Here is a 17,884-nt window from a genome sequence, read left to right as displayed (position 1 = left end):
TATTGTAAAGAGATTAAATTCCTTAAAAATAACCTTTCTTCTTCTTCTTCTTCTTCTTCTTCTTCTTCTTCTTATTATTATTATTATTATCATTATTATTATTAGTGTCAGGTGTACAAAACAATGCAATAGTTATCCTTTTCACCCCTCACAAAGTGATAACCCCTCTCCTCCCAAAATAACTTCTAACTTTACTACATTTGGTATTTTAACCTATTTCCTACTGTAGTTACTAGACATAAAACACTTAGAACATCCTGAACAGTTGTATGCTATGTTTACGCATGTCTCTGCCTAGTTCCTCAAATGATTTAAGGTGGTTTATGAAGATTCTGAACATGAATTGAATGTAGGCTAGAAGGACAGAGAATAAAGCAGGACCAGGAATGTATTATACACTCACTATTGGGTGGACCACAAACTGGATTTACAGTTTGTAGTTGCCAGTATGAACAGCAAAACCTAATTAGATACATATCAGTAGCCATAAAATTTAAAAAAACAGATTGCTCAAGAAAAGCACAACCATTTCTGACAGCAAGATGAGCCGCTCTCCTGCTTCTTTTGGAATAAGAGAGGCAGGGATGCAGAAAAGACATGGCTGCACCAAACTCAACAGAGGAAGGAAATCCCTAGTGGAAAAGTGGGGGAACAGGCATGCAAACCTCGTAGTTCTTAGGAGATAAAGCAAAGGGTAACTAAGGGAAAAGGCATAGTCCCCATAGTCAGAAGAGGTCTTCGGGTTTCTGCTCATCAGAAATGGGGTGAAGTGAGTTCCTGACAGTGGTGAAGAAAACACTTGAGCTTAATTAAGAAAATAATTGTGGATAACAGATTTTTACGTTTGGAAATAGGTATCTTTATTTGTGTGTTAAGTGATACCCAGCGTTCTTCAATGCCCTCTGTCACGCTGATTATGTTTCCAAAACACTGTTTTACTTATATTGAAATACATAAAAAGCAGCACCAATTTTTAAAATTTTAAATTATGGTAAAATATTATAATATAAACTTTTTATCTTAATCATTTTTATGTATACAGTTCATTAGTGTTAAGTATATTCATATTGTCATGCAACTAATCTCCAGAACTCTTTACATCTTGCAAAACTGAAACTCTATACTCATTAAACAACTCACCACAGCCTCTGGCAACCACCACTCTACTTTCTGTCTCAATGAATTTGACTTTTCTAGGTTCCTGCAGCACCAATTTTGAGGACAGTCCAGTATGGGAGAGGACTCTCAAATTTATGGTTCATGATATGACTCAACAATAACTGTGTATTTTGAAAAATGATGTTTCTCTTTTGTAATGTGATATAGATCAGCTAGAAATGAAATCATCTGAATTGTTGATGCTTTGTGAAAAACATTCAAATGATATAGAAACGCATAAAGTAGAAATAAAATTCTTCTTGTAATTCCATGCTCCAGAGTTAACTACTAATAATAGATTGATACATATTCTTCTCGATATCTGTAATATATATAAGGCCATACTATACACATGATTCTGAACTCTGGGAATAATTACTAGCTACAAAGGTTAGTGAGGCTGCTGAAGATGGTAGAGTGGTCAGATGGAAGGAACTTGGGTCTCTGATGACATCACTGAGAAACTGGATTTAAACAACCCTGGACCCTCCTTTCCTCAAGACTTCTTATTTGAGATAAATGACCCTTATTGTTTAAGTCACTTCTGATTGGATTTTTACGTCTACCAAAAGCATTCTAACTATCATATTACTCTCTTAGATAACTCAGCATATCTATACTGAAGGAAAGTGCATACCTACATAAGTCTTATAATAATGAAGTGATACTTTGAACAAAATAAAAGCATATGCATAATGTGTTACACCAAGTTAAGCCAATAAGACTTGACATTCCCATCATCAAATGAGATAAAATGACTTCAGTTTTGCCAAACACAATCCATTACATAAAATGGTCCTTTTAAATGTGCATTATATTAAACTGTACCTTATGCAAACTTAGAGCCTAGAATTCCTAAGGAAAATTATACATTAAAAAAAAATGCCACAAGAGATAGGTCAAAGATGGCGAATTAGGTAAATGCTGTACCTACTGCATCCCAGGATCACACCAAAATTACAAATAAATTATAGAACAACCAACCTCAAGAATCATCTAAAGACTAGCTGAACAGAACCCCTATAACTAAGGATATAAAGAAGAGGCCACATCGAGACTGGCAGGAGGGACAGAGACGTGAAACGGGCTGACCCCCTAATGCACAAAAAGAGGCTGAAAGGAGGGACACCTCGGTGGCAGAGGTCCCACCTGAAGAGGGAGGGACTCCCCAGCCCCACGCCAGGCTCCCCAGCACAGGAGTCCTGGGCTGGGGGAAAAAGTTCCCACAGCATCCGGTAGTGAAAATCAGCGAGGACTCTGCCCTTCCCAGTGGAGTGGAAGGCGGCTGGAAACCCAGACACCCTCTTGTAGAGCCGGTACATGGACATGCTCACTTGTGGGCACTCACCTAGTCTCTGGTGGAGGGGTGGCAGGTCAGGAGGCCCAGGGATGTGTGGGGAAGGACTGAATTGTGTGGTTTCAGCGTGGGAGCTGGAGGGACAGGAGCCATTGTGGTCCCTGTGTGGAGCCTGACACACGTGTGGCCTACAGGAGGGCACCATCATTTCAGGGTTAAGCCCTCCCCCAAAGGGCCAAATCTGGGACCATATTGGTCTGATGAAATCCAGGTGTGCACACTGCCATGGTGACACCTGGGTCCCCGCCCTCTGCACAGCTGGTGCTATGTCGCCCAGGGAACTCTTGACTGCTGGGCTGTTGCCCCATCCACCCCCCGCCCCACAACAGGCTGTAGAATCCTGTTTAAAGTGGGTGGAGGGCCTGTGGCCGCCCAGGAAACATTTGCTGGTGGGCAGTAACCCAAGACCTGCGCCACAGTATATTAGGGTGGTGGTGACCCTGAGACAGGCGGTGGCTAGCTGGACTGTTCTCGGGACACTTTTGTGGGGTGGTCATGGGACCAGCAACAGTGCGGGAGCCAACACTGCATTGACTTTGTAGAAACCACTGACCACACCACTTAACTGCCTGGAACCCTCCCCCTCGACCTACAGCTGCATCGCTAGGGGCACTCTGGGCACTTGGGTGGCTAAACCAGCCCCACGAGCTGTGGAGGACTTTCACAGCACCAGACAATCTGCAACGGCCCGGGGAGATTTGGGTGGTAAACAGGGACCCAAAAACTGCACGGCAGCCACTTGGGGGCAGCTCTCAGGAATGTGCAAGCCTGAGGCGGTAGCTGGCTGCAGTGTTCTTGGGCCACTGTGCAAGGTGGTCACAGGCCAGGCACTGGCATAAGAACTGAATCTACATTAACTTTGTAAAAACCACCCATCACATTTCATGACTCCCTTGAACTACACCCCACCCAGCAAGTGCAGCACTGCCAATGGCATTCTCAGCACTGGGTCAACCAGTCTGGCACAAGCACCTAAGCAGTCTATTTCTACAGCTGGGCCTTACGGACAGCTGGCATGTGGCAATAGGCATAGGGGGCCCTGGGCTTTTTGCTAAGCTGCCCCAGGTCCGTTTTTGGTGGCAGTCAGCTTCAGTTCACAGAGAGGCCACCCCCACATGCCTCCAGGTCCAGCACAGGCAGCAGTCAACCATATGTAGTTTTGAGGCTCTGACCAGGTAGCTATAGCCTGGTATAGGCATGAAAGCTGAAATTGGCCTGCACAGGAGCCCCTCCCAAGAGACATCAGAAACAGCACACTCAAAGTGTAGCTTCAGACCATACCACAGCACTACCTGGTTAGTCCCACAAACAGCACACTGCAAAGAGGGTCTCAAAAGGCACAAAAGCCCACAGGGGCAAAGCCACCTCTGAGGGGTCAGCCCCCACACAGCAGCTCATACACTGGGCATAGCCAATACTCACAGTCAGTCAGACTGGGAGTCAGTCCCACCCTCTGACATGCCAAAAGCAATCAAGTCTCAACTACAACAGGAGAACACACACAACACACAAAGAACACTCCTAGAACACAAGTACAGAAGATTAGGAAGACTGCATAATTGGACCACACAGGACACATAGTACATAAGGCCACCCAGCAAACACTGAGAGACATAGAATATCTACCTAATATATAGAAGCAAGCATGGAGAAGCAGCCAGAATGAGGAAACAAAAAACATGTCCCAAATAAAATAACAGGAGAAACCTCTAGAACTAAATGAAATGGAGGCAAATAAGCTACCAGAGACAGAGTTTAAAACACTAATTGGAAGAAAGCTTAAGAAACTTATGAGAATTTCAACAAAGAGACAGCAAGCAAAAAGGACATAAAAACCATAAAAAAGAACCAGTCAGAAATAAAGAATACAATAACTGAAATGAAGAATTCACTAGAAGGAATCACCAGCAGATTAGATGAAACAGAGAACAGAATCAGCGATTTAGAAGACAAGGAAACAGAATATACCCAATAGGAACAACAAAAAGAAAAAAGAATAAAAAACAGATAGGTTAGGACCGGCTGAGTGGCACGTTGGTTAGAAGGTGGCTTGGGACGCCAGCTCTGAGCAGCAGGGCCCCAGTTCAGATCCCACATGAGGGCCAGTGACGCTGCACCCTCTACAGCTAAGATGGTGAACAACAGCTCAACCTGGAGCTAGTGCTGTGAGTCACTGGCGACAGCGTAGGCTGCAGTGGGGCTGGCTGGCAATGGGCGTGAGCTTTCGTGAGCTGCCGTCCAATGGCGGGTGAGTGACTGCCTCACCCAGGAAGAGCGCAATGATGGTGCCAACATGGGCCAGTGAAGCGACGTCCTCCACAACTAGACTGAAGAACAAAAGGACAACAACTTGTCTGTTCCCCTTCCCCGATTCCCCAACGCTGTTCCCCTCCCCCAATTCCCCAATAAAATCTTTTTTAAAAACCCAGGTAGTTTAAGGGACCTATAGGTCACATAAAGCATAACAGCATCCACATCATAGGAGTACCAGAAGGAGAAGACAGGGAGCAAGGAATCAAGAAACAATCTGAAGAAATAATGACCAGAAACTTCTCCAATCTGGTGAAGGAAATAGACATACAAGCCCAGGAAGCGCAAAGAGTGCCCAACAAGATGAATCTAAACAGGTCCACACCAAGACACATCACAGTTAAAATGGCAAAGGTTAAAGACAAAGAGAGAATACTAAAAGCAGCAAGAGAAAGACAACAAAGGGGCTCCTATAAGATTATCAGCTGATTTGACAACAGAACCTTTGCAGGCCAGATGGGAGTGGCAGTAAATATTCAAAGTGATGAAAAACAAGGTCCTAAATCCAAGACTACTCTACACAGCAAGGCTATCATTTAAAATTGAAGGAGCGATAAAGAGCCACCCAGATAAGAAAAAGCTAAAGGAATTTATTACCACCTAGCCAGCATTACAGGAAATGTTAAAAGGACTTCCTTAAACAGAAGAAAGGAGAAAACAAAAAAACTAAAAAAATATCAAAAATATGAATAATAAAATTGCAGTAACTATGACCTATCAATAATCACTTTAAATGTAAATGGATTAAATGCTCCAATCAAAAGACATAGGGTAGCTGAATAGATAAGAAAACAAGACCCATGCATATGCTGTCTACAACAGACCCACCTCATATCGAAAGACACATACAGAATGAAAGTAAAGTGATGGAAAAAGATATTTCATGCAAATGGAAATGAGGAAAAAACCTGGGGTAGCATACTTATATTAGACAAAAATAGACTTTAGGGCTGGCTGAGTGGCGCGATGGTTAAGAACTGGCTTGAGATGCCAGAGGGCCCCGGTTCAGATCCCAAATATGAGGGCCAGTGACACTGACCTCCACAGCTAAGTTGCTGAACAACAGCTCGACCTGGAGCTGGGCTGTCATGAGTCGCTGGCGACGGCGTAGGCTGCAGCCCCTGTGGCAGTGGGTTGCCATGGGCTACCGTATGTAGCCAGCAGCCAGCGTGAGCGGCCAGCAGCTGCAGTGAGTGGCCGTTCAGAAGCCAGCGACTGATCTGCCTCGCCTGGGAAGAGTGCAATGATGGTGCCAACTTGGGCCAGTGAAGCAATGTCCTCCACAACTAGACTGAAGAACAAAGACGACAGCAACTTGTCTGTTCCCTTTTCCCTAATTCCCCAGCACTGTTCCCATCCCCCCAATTCCCCAATAAAAATCTTTAAAAAAAAATGAACTTTAAAATGAAGACTATAATAAGAGACAAAGAAGGTTATTACATAATCAAAAAAATCCAACAAGAGGATGCAACCCTAGTAAATGCCTATGCACCCAACACAGGAGCAACTAAATATATAAAACAAATATTGACAGATATAAATGCAGAGATCAACAGTAACATAATCACAGTAGAGGACTTTTAACACCCCACTGACACCAATGGACAGATCCTCCAGACATAAAATCAACACGGAAATAGCGACCTTAAATGACACACTAGACCAGATGGATTTAATTGATATTTTTAGAGCATTTTACCCCAAAGCAGCAGAATATATATTCTTTTCAAGTGCACATGGAACATTTCCCAAAATAGACCACATGTTAGGCCACAAAATAAGTCTCAATAAATTTAAGAAGACTGAAATCGTATCAAGTGTCTTCTCTGACCACAGTGGTATGAAACTAGAAATCAACTACAGGAAAGAAATTGAAAAACCCACAAACACATGGAGACTGAATAACAGGTTAGTAATAGTGAATGGGTCAACAATGAGATCAAGGAAGATATCAAAAGATACCTTGAGACAAACAAAAATGAAAAAATAATGACCCAAAATCTATGGGACACAGCAAAAGTAGTCCTAAGAGGGAAATTCATAGCAATGTAGGCCTACCTAAAGAAACAAGAAAAATCTCAAATCAACAGCCTATCTTCACACCTAAGGGAACTGGAAAAAGAACAGCAAAATAAACCCAAAGTGAGTACAAGGAAGGAAATAATAAAGATCAGAGTGTAAATAAATGAAATAAGGACACACAAAAAAATCAATGAAACCAAGATCTGGTTTTTGAAAAGATAAACAAAATTGACAAACTTTTAACCAGACTCATCAAGAAAAAAATAGAGGACCCAAATAAATAAAAGCAGAAATGAAAGACAGAAAGTGACAACTGACATTGCAGAAATACAAAAAAAATTTAGAAAATACTACAAGCAACTACCCACCAACAAATTGGACAATCTGGAAAAAAAGGATAAATTCTTAGAAGCACATAATCTTCCAAGGCTGAATCAAGAAGAAACAGAAAATCTTAAACAGACCGATTACTACCAATAAAATTGAATCAGTAATCAACAAGCTCCCAACAAAAACATCCCTGGACCAGATGGCTTCACAGGTGAATTTTACAAAATATTCAAAAAAGAATTAACACCTATTCTCCTCAAACTATTCCAAAAAATCCAGGAGAAGGGAAGGCTCCCAAGCTCATTTCAGGAAGTGACCTTTACACTCATCCCAAAACCAGACAAAGACATTACAAAAAAGAAAACTATAGGCTGATATCCCTAATGAACATAGATGCAAAAATCCTCAAGAAAATATTAGCAAACCGAAATCAGCAATACATTAAAAAGATCATACATCACGATCAAGTGGGATTCATTTCTGGTACACAAGGTTGGTTCAATATCCACAAATCAATTAACATGATACACCACATAAACAAAATGAGAAATAAAAATCATATGGTCATGTTGATAGATGCAGAAGAAGCATTTGACAAAATCCATCATCCATCTATGATAAAAACTCTCAGCAAAGTGGGATTAGAAAAAACATATCTCAACATAATAAAGGCCATATATCACAAACCCACAGCTACTGGGTTGTCGGAAAAGTCATGACGTATTTTTTCTGTTTTTCGTTGCAAAAATGCATCATGACTTTTCCGACAACCCAATAATATCATGCTCAACGGGGAAAGCTGGAAGCATTACCCTTAAGATCAGGAAGACAACAACAAATGCCCACTTTCACCACTCTTATTCAACATAGTACTGGAAGTTCTAGCCACCGGCATTAGACAACAAAAGGAAATAAAAGGCATCCAAATGGGAAAACAGGAAGTAAAATTGGCATTATTTGCAGATGACATGATACTGTATATAGAGAACCCCAAAAATTCTACCAAAAAACTATTAGAACTGATAAACGAATTTAGTAAAATAGCAGGATAGAAAACCAGTATTCAGGAATTGGTTGCATTTTTATACACCAATGAACTCTCAGAAAGAAATTAAGAAAACAATCCCATGAAGTCGTCTCCCTAATAAGACAAGCGTACATCTGATACCCTACAAAATTTTCACAACATTATTGATTATATTCCCCAAACTGTGTTTCATATCCTTGTGGCAATCTTGTGGTTACTGATTATGTTTTCTAATCCCCTCACCTTCTCCCTCATCCCCACCCCCTCCCATCTAGCAACTCTCAGTTTTTTCTCTGTATCTCTGAGACTGTTTCTGATTAGTTTGTCAATTATTCTATTCTTTAGTTTCTTCATATAAGTGAGATCATATGGTATTTGTCTTTCTCTGTATGACTTATTTCACTTAGCATAATGTTCTCTAGTTCCATTCAGTCAGTGGAACTATAACAGCTATATACGATGTCAGAGGGGTAGTAGATTGGGGGAGGAGGGTTATCATTTTGTGAGGGGTGTAAATGTCTAACTACTACATTGATTTGTACACCTGAAACTAATAAAAAATATATTGTTTATTTCATCTTGGAAAAAAAAAGAAAACATTCCCATTTAAAATTGCATCAAAAAAATAAAATACGTAAGAAAAAATTTAACCAAGGAACTAAAAGATCTGTACTCATAAAATTATAAGACATTGAAGAGAGAAATTAAAGAAGATACAAATAAATGGAAACATACACCACACTCATGGATAGGAATAATTAATATAGTTAAAATGTCCATACTTTCTACTCTGCAGCCAGGGTGATAATCTTTTAGAAATGCAAATCTGATCATGTCAATCAGACAGAATTCCTCAATGACTTCCTATTGACCTTAGGTAAAGTGCATGACTTAGAAGTCCCTGCAAAATCTTGCACTAGTCTACATCTCCAACCTCAACTCTCACCATTTCATCTTTACTTTCACTCTAGCTAGAATGCACTTCATTCAAATTCTCTACACACCACACTCCCTTTCAATCGAGGCCTTCAAATGTGCCATTTTTGACTTCCCAAACTAGCTAACTCCTACACATCAGTAAGATCTCAGCTAAGATGTGATTTCCTCCTTAAAGCCCTCAAACTAAGTTAGATATCCCCGGCAACTAGATCAGGGCTTAATACATAGTAGGCTCCTAAAAATATTTGTTGACTTGGCTGAATAGGAAAGAAGACTGGATAGGTATGGGGGTTTTGGCAGACAAGCAAGTGCTCAGTAAATACTGTTGAATGAATGAGTAAATGAGTGGATAATTTGTTTAATGAACAATTCTAATTTTTTCCCAATATAACATTTGTAGTTTGAATGGAAAAGGGGCTCTGTAGTTGGTCACAGACAGAGCTGCCTGTGGTGCCTACCTGCCAACCGTGGGGCAGCGTGGTCCAGTGTGGAGGAGGGGCTACCTCACTCCTGGCTCCTTCCCACTCCTTGCTGCTAGTGATTAGCAAATGCCTTTCATTGGGTTGGTCAAAGGTAGCCGCCTTGGCCTAAGGAATCCACACAAAGGATCTGTTTCTCAAGCCAGAAATATTCCATACAACTGACCTTCCATTACAAACAGAATTACTTAGATTGCTTGCTTGGGTTGGAATACGAATGTCTCTTTGCCTGAATAAGCCATATATATGCTGTTAAATACAAATTTTCAGTTATCCATATCTTCTCAGTAAACCTGCTGATGGACTCCCAATTTATGAGATTGAGCAATAGAAAAAAAAACTTTTCCTTTTAATGATAGTTGTGATTCCCGACCCCCTCCCTTTTTTTTTTGCTTTCACCATTTCCCTGGTGACCTGACGCATCTGGGCAGCTGGCTCTCAGGCACCTTGGTTCAGTCACGTTCCGCCTGATAAATGGCACCCATGAGATAGGTCAGCTCCCATGGCTGTGAAGACAAACCATATAGTCAAGGTGATAGAAATAACCCCCCAGGAAGGCTCTGTCCTCTCTTCCTCCTAGTTAGTATTTATTTTCAGCACCTGTTTGATATGGTTTTTTATCCTCTACCTATTGCACTGCTGTGACTTGTTGGCCATTACTTGATTTTTGTATGAAATAAAAAAACTTTGTTGTAGAAATCAGCATACGATTGTTTTTTTAATCTGGAGAGAAGATATGATGGTGACTGAAAATATGGTCAGGTGTTAAATATAAATGCATAAAAGCATTCTTGCTGTCCTGTTGGTCACATTACATTCTTTTTTGCATTTGCTAGCAATATTGGAGGTTTCTTTTTTGTTTATGTAAACTCTAATTTCTATCAAAGTGTCATGGGTATTTAAAATTTAGTATTTCATTCCAATTGTCTCAGTGTTGGTTAACTAATTTTTGCCAGGACCATTATTGATCAAGCAAATAAATTTAACAAACATTTGAGAAAGAAAGAAAAGAAAAAGAAGCTCTGTAGTAAATCAGACAATTTCAGTGTCCAAAAGTAACCTCACAAGATGATCTGATCATAAATTCCTAATTGTGCAGGTCATGGTGGGTAGTCATGTCGCAGTCCTATAAAAGTTTTATCTTTGCTTTATGCAAGCCCTGTCTCCTGTTCTTCTGCATCTAGATTAACACATCTTTGAAATGCAAGAAGTCATCCTCTTTTCCAGACCCCTCAGAGGTGTAACCTCCCTCAAGGAAGCACATAATCATATTTAATCTTCTTTACATTCCCTCCTGAATTCCAAATATATAAAAAAGAACTTCAAAACTGTCATTCACGGGAGCATTTGAGATCTTGCTTCCTGGCATGTTGTCAGTTTGGCTCAAATAAACTCAAAAAATTCTCTACAGGTTTAGATCTTTCTTAGGTCGATGATGAGGATAATACTGAATATGATTATATAAAGAGGAACATCCAGTTTTAAGATTAGGAGCCAATATTTTAAAATTGGTTTCAAGCTATAACATATTACTAAAATATGTTCTATAGAGTCCATCATATTTTTAAAAAATCATACAAGAAAAATCTATGAACAATTGTATGTCAACAAATTAGATAATCTAGATGAGATGCACAAATTCCTAAAAACACACAAATTACCAAACTGACTCAAGAGGAAATAGAAAATCTCAACAGACCTGTAACAAGTACTGAAAAGTGCTAGAATCAGTTTCAAAAACCTCCCAACAAAAGGAAGTCTAGGACCAGGTGGCTTCACTGGTGAAGTTTACCAAACATTTAAGAAAGTATCAACACCAATCCTACTCAAACTCTTCCAAAAATAGAAGAGGAGGAACATTTCCTAACACATTCTAGGAGATCAGCATTACCCTGATACCAAAGCCAGTGAAGATACCACAAGAAAACTACAGACCAATATCCCTTATGAATATAGAGCGAAAAATCCTCAATAAAATGAAAGCAAACCGAATCCAATAACACATTAAAAGGATTATACACCAGGACCAAGTGAGATTTATCCCAGGAATGTAGAGTGGTTCAACATGAGAAAATCAATGTAATACATCACATTAACAGAATGGATGGGGAAGAAAGAAAAACAAAACAAGATAATCTCAACAGATGTCCAAAAAGCATTTGAAAAAATTCAACACACTTTCATGATAAAAATACTCAGCAAGGAGCAAATGGCAAGATTTCATCCTTTTTATTGCTGAAAAGGAGCTTCCCCAACATGATAAAGGGCATTTACCACAATCTACAGAGTTAATATAAGAAAAATTAGTTAGCTCAGTGATGAAAGACTGAAATATTTCCAGCAATGAGAACAAGACAAAGATATGTGCTTTCTGAAACAGGGAGGTGGTGGTTGAACATCGTGAAAGCACTAAATGCCTCTGAATTGTGTACTTTAAAATAGTTAACTGTAGGGCCAGTTGTTTGGAGCATGAGCTCCGAGCAGCAGGGTTGCTGGTTCGATTCCCACATGGGCCACTGAGCTGTGTCCCAGCTTAGCTGCCGCTGAGCTGCCAATGGGTGGCCGGATGGAGCGCGTGCTCTTAACAACGTTGCCGGTTCGGCCCCCACATGGGATGGTGCTGCAGCTAGATTGAAAGCGGCTACTGGACTTGGAGCTGAGCTTGCGCCCTCAACAACTAAGAATGAAGGACAACAATTTGACTTGGAGCTGATGAGTCCTGGAAAAACACAATGTTCCCCTTCCCCAATTCCCCAACACTGTTCCCTTCCCCAATTCCCCAATAAAAATCTTTAAAAATAAAATAAAATAACATAGTTAACTGTATGTTATATGAATTTCACCTCAATAAAAAAATTCATATAATGAATCATTTATTCACTTTGGCTGACTGATCTCCTAGCATTTTTCCTATGTTGACAGGATAATTAGTAGATAAGAGTTATAATTTAGAGATTGCATTATAACACCATGAAAAACAAACTTAGGGCCGGCCGAGTGGCTCAGTTGGTTAAGAGCTCGCTCAAGAGTTTGAGCTCTGAGCAACAGCGGTTTGAGTCCAGCCCGAGCTGAGCAGCCGCTGAGCTGCCAACAGGTAGCAGGATGGCTCAGCCAAAAAAAAAAGAAAGAAAAACAAACTTTATTTTCAATTGAAGATAAATGCGAGATAAAAGTTGAACTAAAAGAGCCTGAAAACTACACTTAGGAGAGCCTGCAAATTTTCCTCTCAAAATTAGAATGTTCTTTTAAAACCCGGAAGCCAGATGGTCTTATACATAAAACAAATCTCATTGTTAAATCCATATGAGATTTAAGAGTTAAGTCTGCTGCAGTTGCAGCAAAGCAATCATAACTATAGTCAATGTGTTTGTTTGTCCTTCAGTAATGTTTAGAGCAGTGCTTCTCAAAGTGGGAGCTTATTAGAAATGCACACTCTCAGGCCCCACTCCAGACCTCCTGAATCAGAAACTCCAGGGTTGATGGCCAGTAGTCCGATTTAACAAGCCTTTCAGGTGCACACTCAAGTTTGAAAACGACTGGGTAAGGTCAAGGGCACAGTCTTGGCCAGTGTGCTTGCTATAAGCATTTTCTTACCAGACAGCGTCGTCGTATTAATGTTGTATTTTTTCTTAATGTGTCAGGTTGGAACACCTGTGAATTATCACTGGGAAGAAAAAGAAAACATTGGTCATTTAAAATCAGTTACAAAAATTTTTGAAAGACATAAGATTTCAAACAAACAGCAACGCCTTTAATGTAAATGGCTTTTTTTGTTGGGACAGCTGTGCAGATGTAGACATGAAAACATATATACATACATGTACACATACAAATACACAAAGCCATAGTTGGCTGAGACTAAACAAGTGTCCATGTAAAGTAAGGAATTCGAAAGCATGCCACTTCACCTCTAATCATGTTATGAAGAATAAATACAATTAATTGTAGTCTTGGAAATACATCATTTTCTGTGTAAACCTGTATTTGATTAAAATTTATGAGTGGAGGTACAATGTGCTAGTACCAATTTCCTCTCAACTCCCAAAGTTTCACACGAACAGGAGGGATAACCAATAGCAGGGGTCGATAGCACTGAGATATTCACAAATGTAGTTCGTTTGGTGGCCTATTCAGTGTTTTGTTTTTGAATTAGTTGTGCCCATTTCAAACACTGAGAGACTTCACACAAACAATCCAGATTCCAGATTTCTGGCTTCTATTGAAAATTTGCAAGATGTTGCCACACTGGGCCACATTCCCACGTGGCAGCAGTGGATGGAAGCTAAGCAGCCACTGCCCACTGAAGATGGTGCTGGGTCCTCAGCTTTGACGGTGCCCACCCAGCCAGCCTCAGCCCTATTTGGGACCCTAAAGCAGTCATATTTTCCTTTTTATGTCTTCTTTTTGTTACAACGTTTTACTTTCAAACAGTTTAAGACTCACGGGAAGTTGCAAAAAGAATACAGAATATCCCTGTGTGCCTTCCATCCAGGTTTCCCTAATGGTAAGAAGTTATCTTTAACATTTTCTTTTTTGCCCCCTAAATTCAATCAGGTGCCTGGTCTTCTAGGTTTTACCTCTGTCTTATTCTTTTTAGTCTTGCCCCAAACCAATTCAAAGCCATTTTACTTTTCCACAGATCCTGCAATAGTCTAATTGGTCGCCTGACCTCTCTTCTTTCCTTACTGCCATCTCTCTAACAGACGACCAGTTCACTTCCCTAGAGAACAACTTGCTCTCCTGCTCCCAACATTCACTGACTGTCTGCATCACCTGCGAATTCAGTTACCTTCTTTATTGACATTCAAAGCCTTCCACAAATTAGCTCGATTTTTGGATTTCACAAACTACTAAAATTTCAAAATAAAATCTTGGCACAAATATATGGTTGCTACCATTCTTTTGCCACGTAAGGTCATTTAAAATTTTTTTATCATCTGCCAACCCCATTGTTTCATTTAAAAAGGACATTTTGGTAGTAAAAAAAACACACAACCAAGTAGGAATAGCAGTTTCAGAGTATAGTCCTGCCCAGGAAAGGATGATTGGGAACTACATAACAACATATTTAATTATGCTGTACTTAACTTTAAAACCATGGCTTGGTGAAAATGTCACCTGGGATCAGTAATGCTCCCCAGATTAACATTTGGGAGAGCCAGTGATGCAGGCAGAGTTGACCAGCTATCTGGAATACACCTATGCTTTTCTGCCTCCAAGCCTGTTCCGTATACTTGAAATGCTGTCCCAGTTCTCCAGGCCCCTCTCTTCCAGTCTGCATCCTATCAGTCTGTTAGGATTTGTCTCAAATGCCATCTCTTCAAGAACTTTTTCCTTATACTTCCCCAATTCCGCTGTCATTTCTCATTTTCTTCTTTGAATTCCCCTAGTACTTTTTTCCCCTGCCTAAGCACAGAGCTAACTCTACCATATATTTAAGTCCTTTGTGTATTTATTTTTCCTATTGAATTAAAAGCTCATTGAGCCTTGAGATACATTTTTGCAGCATGGTAATTTGCATATAACAGGCAGTAATTCAATACTTTCTGAGAGGATATATGTACGGGTCTAATTTTTACTTCCTTCCCCAGTCATTTTCCCTATAAGAACAAGAATATATTATAGCAGTCATTTAGAAGGAAGTTGGGGGCATGCTAATGAGTTACATATTTCCACTATCTTTTGTGTGTGGGGGCTTGATTCTTCAGGCTAGAAATTATATTCTCCCTTAAATTTTTGTCTGCCAATTTGATTTAATAAAACTATACTCTATAACTGCAAGAAATCGAGGCATCATATACTTCAATTGTTATGAGTCACTCAATACAATTTCATAAAATTCTTGGTAATATCTATTGTAGAACTGAGTTAAGTGCTATATTTGGTTGGAAATAGTGTAAGTAATATAACTAGATAGATGTTCAATGCTCCATATCAAACGATCAGTAGGCAGTTCTGTCTAAACTACAATATATTTATGTTAGTTACATTCCCAAAGCAATCATTCTTCATGGCCACTATTCTTCTTCCAGGTTTCTAAGTGTTGACTAAACCACATGGTTGGCAGATGTTTTCTACACAGAGCCAATTGTAAATACTTTGGGTTTTGTGGACTATAGAATCTCTGTTGTAACTACTCAACTCTGCCTTGTAGTGGGAAAGTGGCCATGAATAATAAGTAAACAAATGGGCACAGCTATGCTCCAATAAAGCTTTATTTACAAAACCAAGTGGCACGCTGGATTTGGCCCATGTGCAGTAGTTTGACTTTCAAACAGAATTGAGGCAATAACAGTTTAAATGCGGGTCAGGCCAGAGGTATTCAAAGCGAGGGTCACTGGCAGAAATTCAAGAACTTAATTTTAATTCTAATAAGATCCAGAATAGTAGAAGAAAAAAAAACGATTGCCTTTCAATAAAGTTATTGACACCAGTAGTGAAGTCGGCCAACTAGAGGTCTAAAGAGTATAAAGAACCAAGAGGTTCAAAACTTTTGACACTGGTATTTTTATAAATATAAGATGTACACAAAACACTGCAGGGACTTCTTAAAAACAGTAACACTTGTATCAAAGAATTGACATTTAAAGAACAAAGTGTGCAAATACTGGTGCAAGAGAGATTTAAATATTTGCACAGGGAAGCACCAAGCAAAATTGGAAAATGATTTGTATGAAGTGCAATGATATTTAGTGAGCTGTGAAAAAGGCAAGGCAACAAGTATTAGAGGCCCAACTAAGGGACAGTGTACATGTGATGTGCAACTGAAAAGAACTGAGGTGAAAATGAATCCTACTAAAGCTCATTGTAATTCTCCTCTAATTTTTTTCCTTCAGTGTAACTTCTCTGACCACACCCTAAACTTGTCACAAACAGCACAACATATGCCCTCAGATCATTTGGATGAGTTTCCTGACCTCAGGCATGTTATATATTATTATTTATATATTATTATATTATTATATGTACAATAATATATATTATACATTATTCCTATCTTACTTCTTTTTCATAAACAAGAGGCCCTGGACTTGGCCCACTTGGCGGTTTCTTTACCTTTAACTCCTACTAGATAAAGATGCAATTGCCCCGCACCCTTCTGCACAAATTTCACTTCATACATCAGGATCTTAAGCTATGGAATTTGACACTGCAACTATGCTCAAATTGTGATGAAAATCAAATAAAAATTTCAAATCCTTTGCAGAACAAAGCAAAGTATGAAGGAATAACTGTGATCAGTCTGTATCCTTCCAGGACCTTGGGGCTTGGGGAAGGGGGCACTTAACATATTAAACAGGATCCACATGTTTCTTCAAGTATATATCCTCCATCATCTATTTGCAACTTTTTTCATTTCATAAGGCTTCCAATAAAGCCCACATTCTCCCCAAGTGCTTTCTTCTAACTAGCAGAGTGGCTCCATAACAATTCACTTATTTTGTACAACAGGATTAGAGTAAAATCCTGAATTTATAGGATGTTCTTGTTCTCAGCACAACATGTGGAGCCTCCCCCACCCTTATTTTCCTACCCAGCTACTAAAAACGGTAATGTATTATATTTTGGTCAGTCTCAGTTTGCTTTTCATTTTGTAACAATATATGCTCTCTTACCACAAATGAGCAGAAAGCTGCATTTGTTTAATCAGCTTAGATGTTGATTACTAGCGGACAAAGCACTAGCTTAGGAGTCAGGAGACATGGGTTCCTAGTACTGGCTCTACTACTAACTGTGTCATTTTGGAGATTTATGGATTTATGGGCCTCCGTTTCCTCATATATTAAGCAAGGATGGTAGATCTGGTCTCTGAGTTCACTTCTAACAGTTGTGATTTACAACCAATTAGCATGGTGTCAGCAAACGGTGAGGAGTAGAGTTAATAATGCAGTGAATACATTTTTCAGATATTTTTTACAATACTGAGAAAACCTTACGATACTGGGGTGCAAGATCTCACTTTAAAATTCTATTTTAAGAAATAATAAGCTTGAGTCATGCCAAACCTTTAGATACATGCAAGAAATACAGTTAAATCAGTTTGGGCAGTGTTTTTATTTTTATTTATATATTTTTTAATTTTTTATTGTTAGTTTCAGGTGTACAGAACAATGCAATAGTTATCCTTTTCACCCTCACAAAGTAACAACCCCCTTCTCCCCCTCTATTGCCCTCCCCCCCGATATCATGCTTATCTATTACAATTCCATTGATTCCATTCCCACTCTCTACTCCATGTCCTGTGACTATATGTATATATAA

This window comes from Hipposideros armiger, unplaced genomic scaffold (assembly GCF_001890085.2).
Source record: "Hipposideros armiger isolate ML-2016 unplaced genomic scaffold, ASM189008v1 scaffold_341, whole genome shotgun sequence".
Taxonomy (NCBI): Eukaryota; Metazoa; Chordata; class Mammalia; order Chiroptera; family Hipposideridae; genus Hipposideros; species Hipposideros armiger.
The sequence above is the reverse complement of the archived record's forward strand: the minus strand, read 5'-3'. Positions refer to the sequence as shown.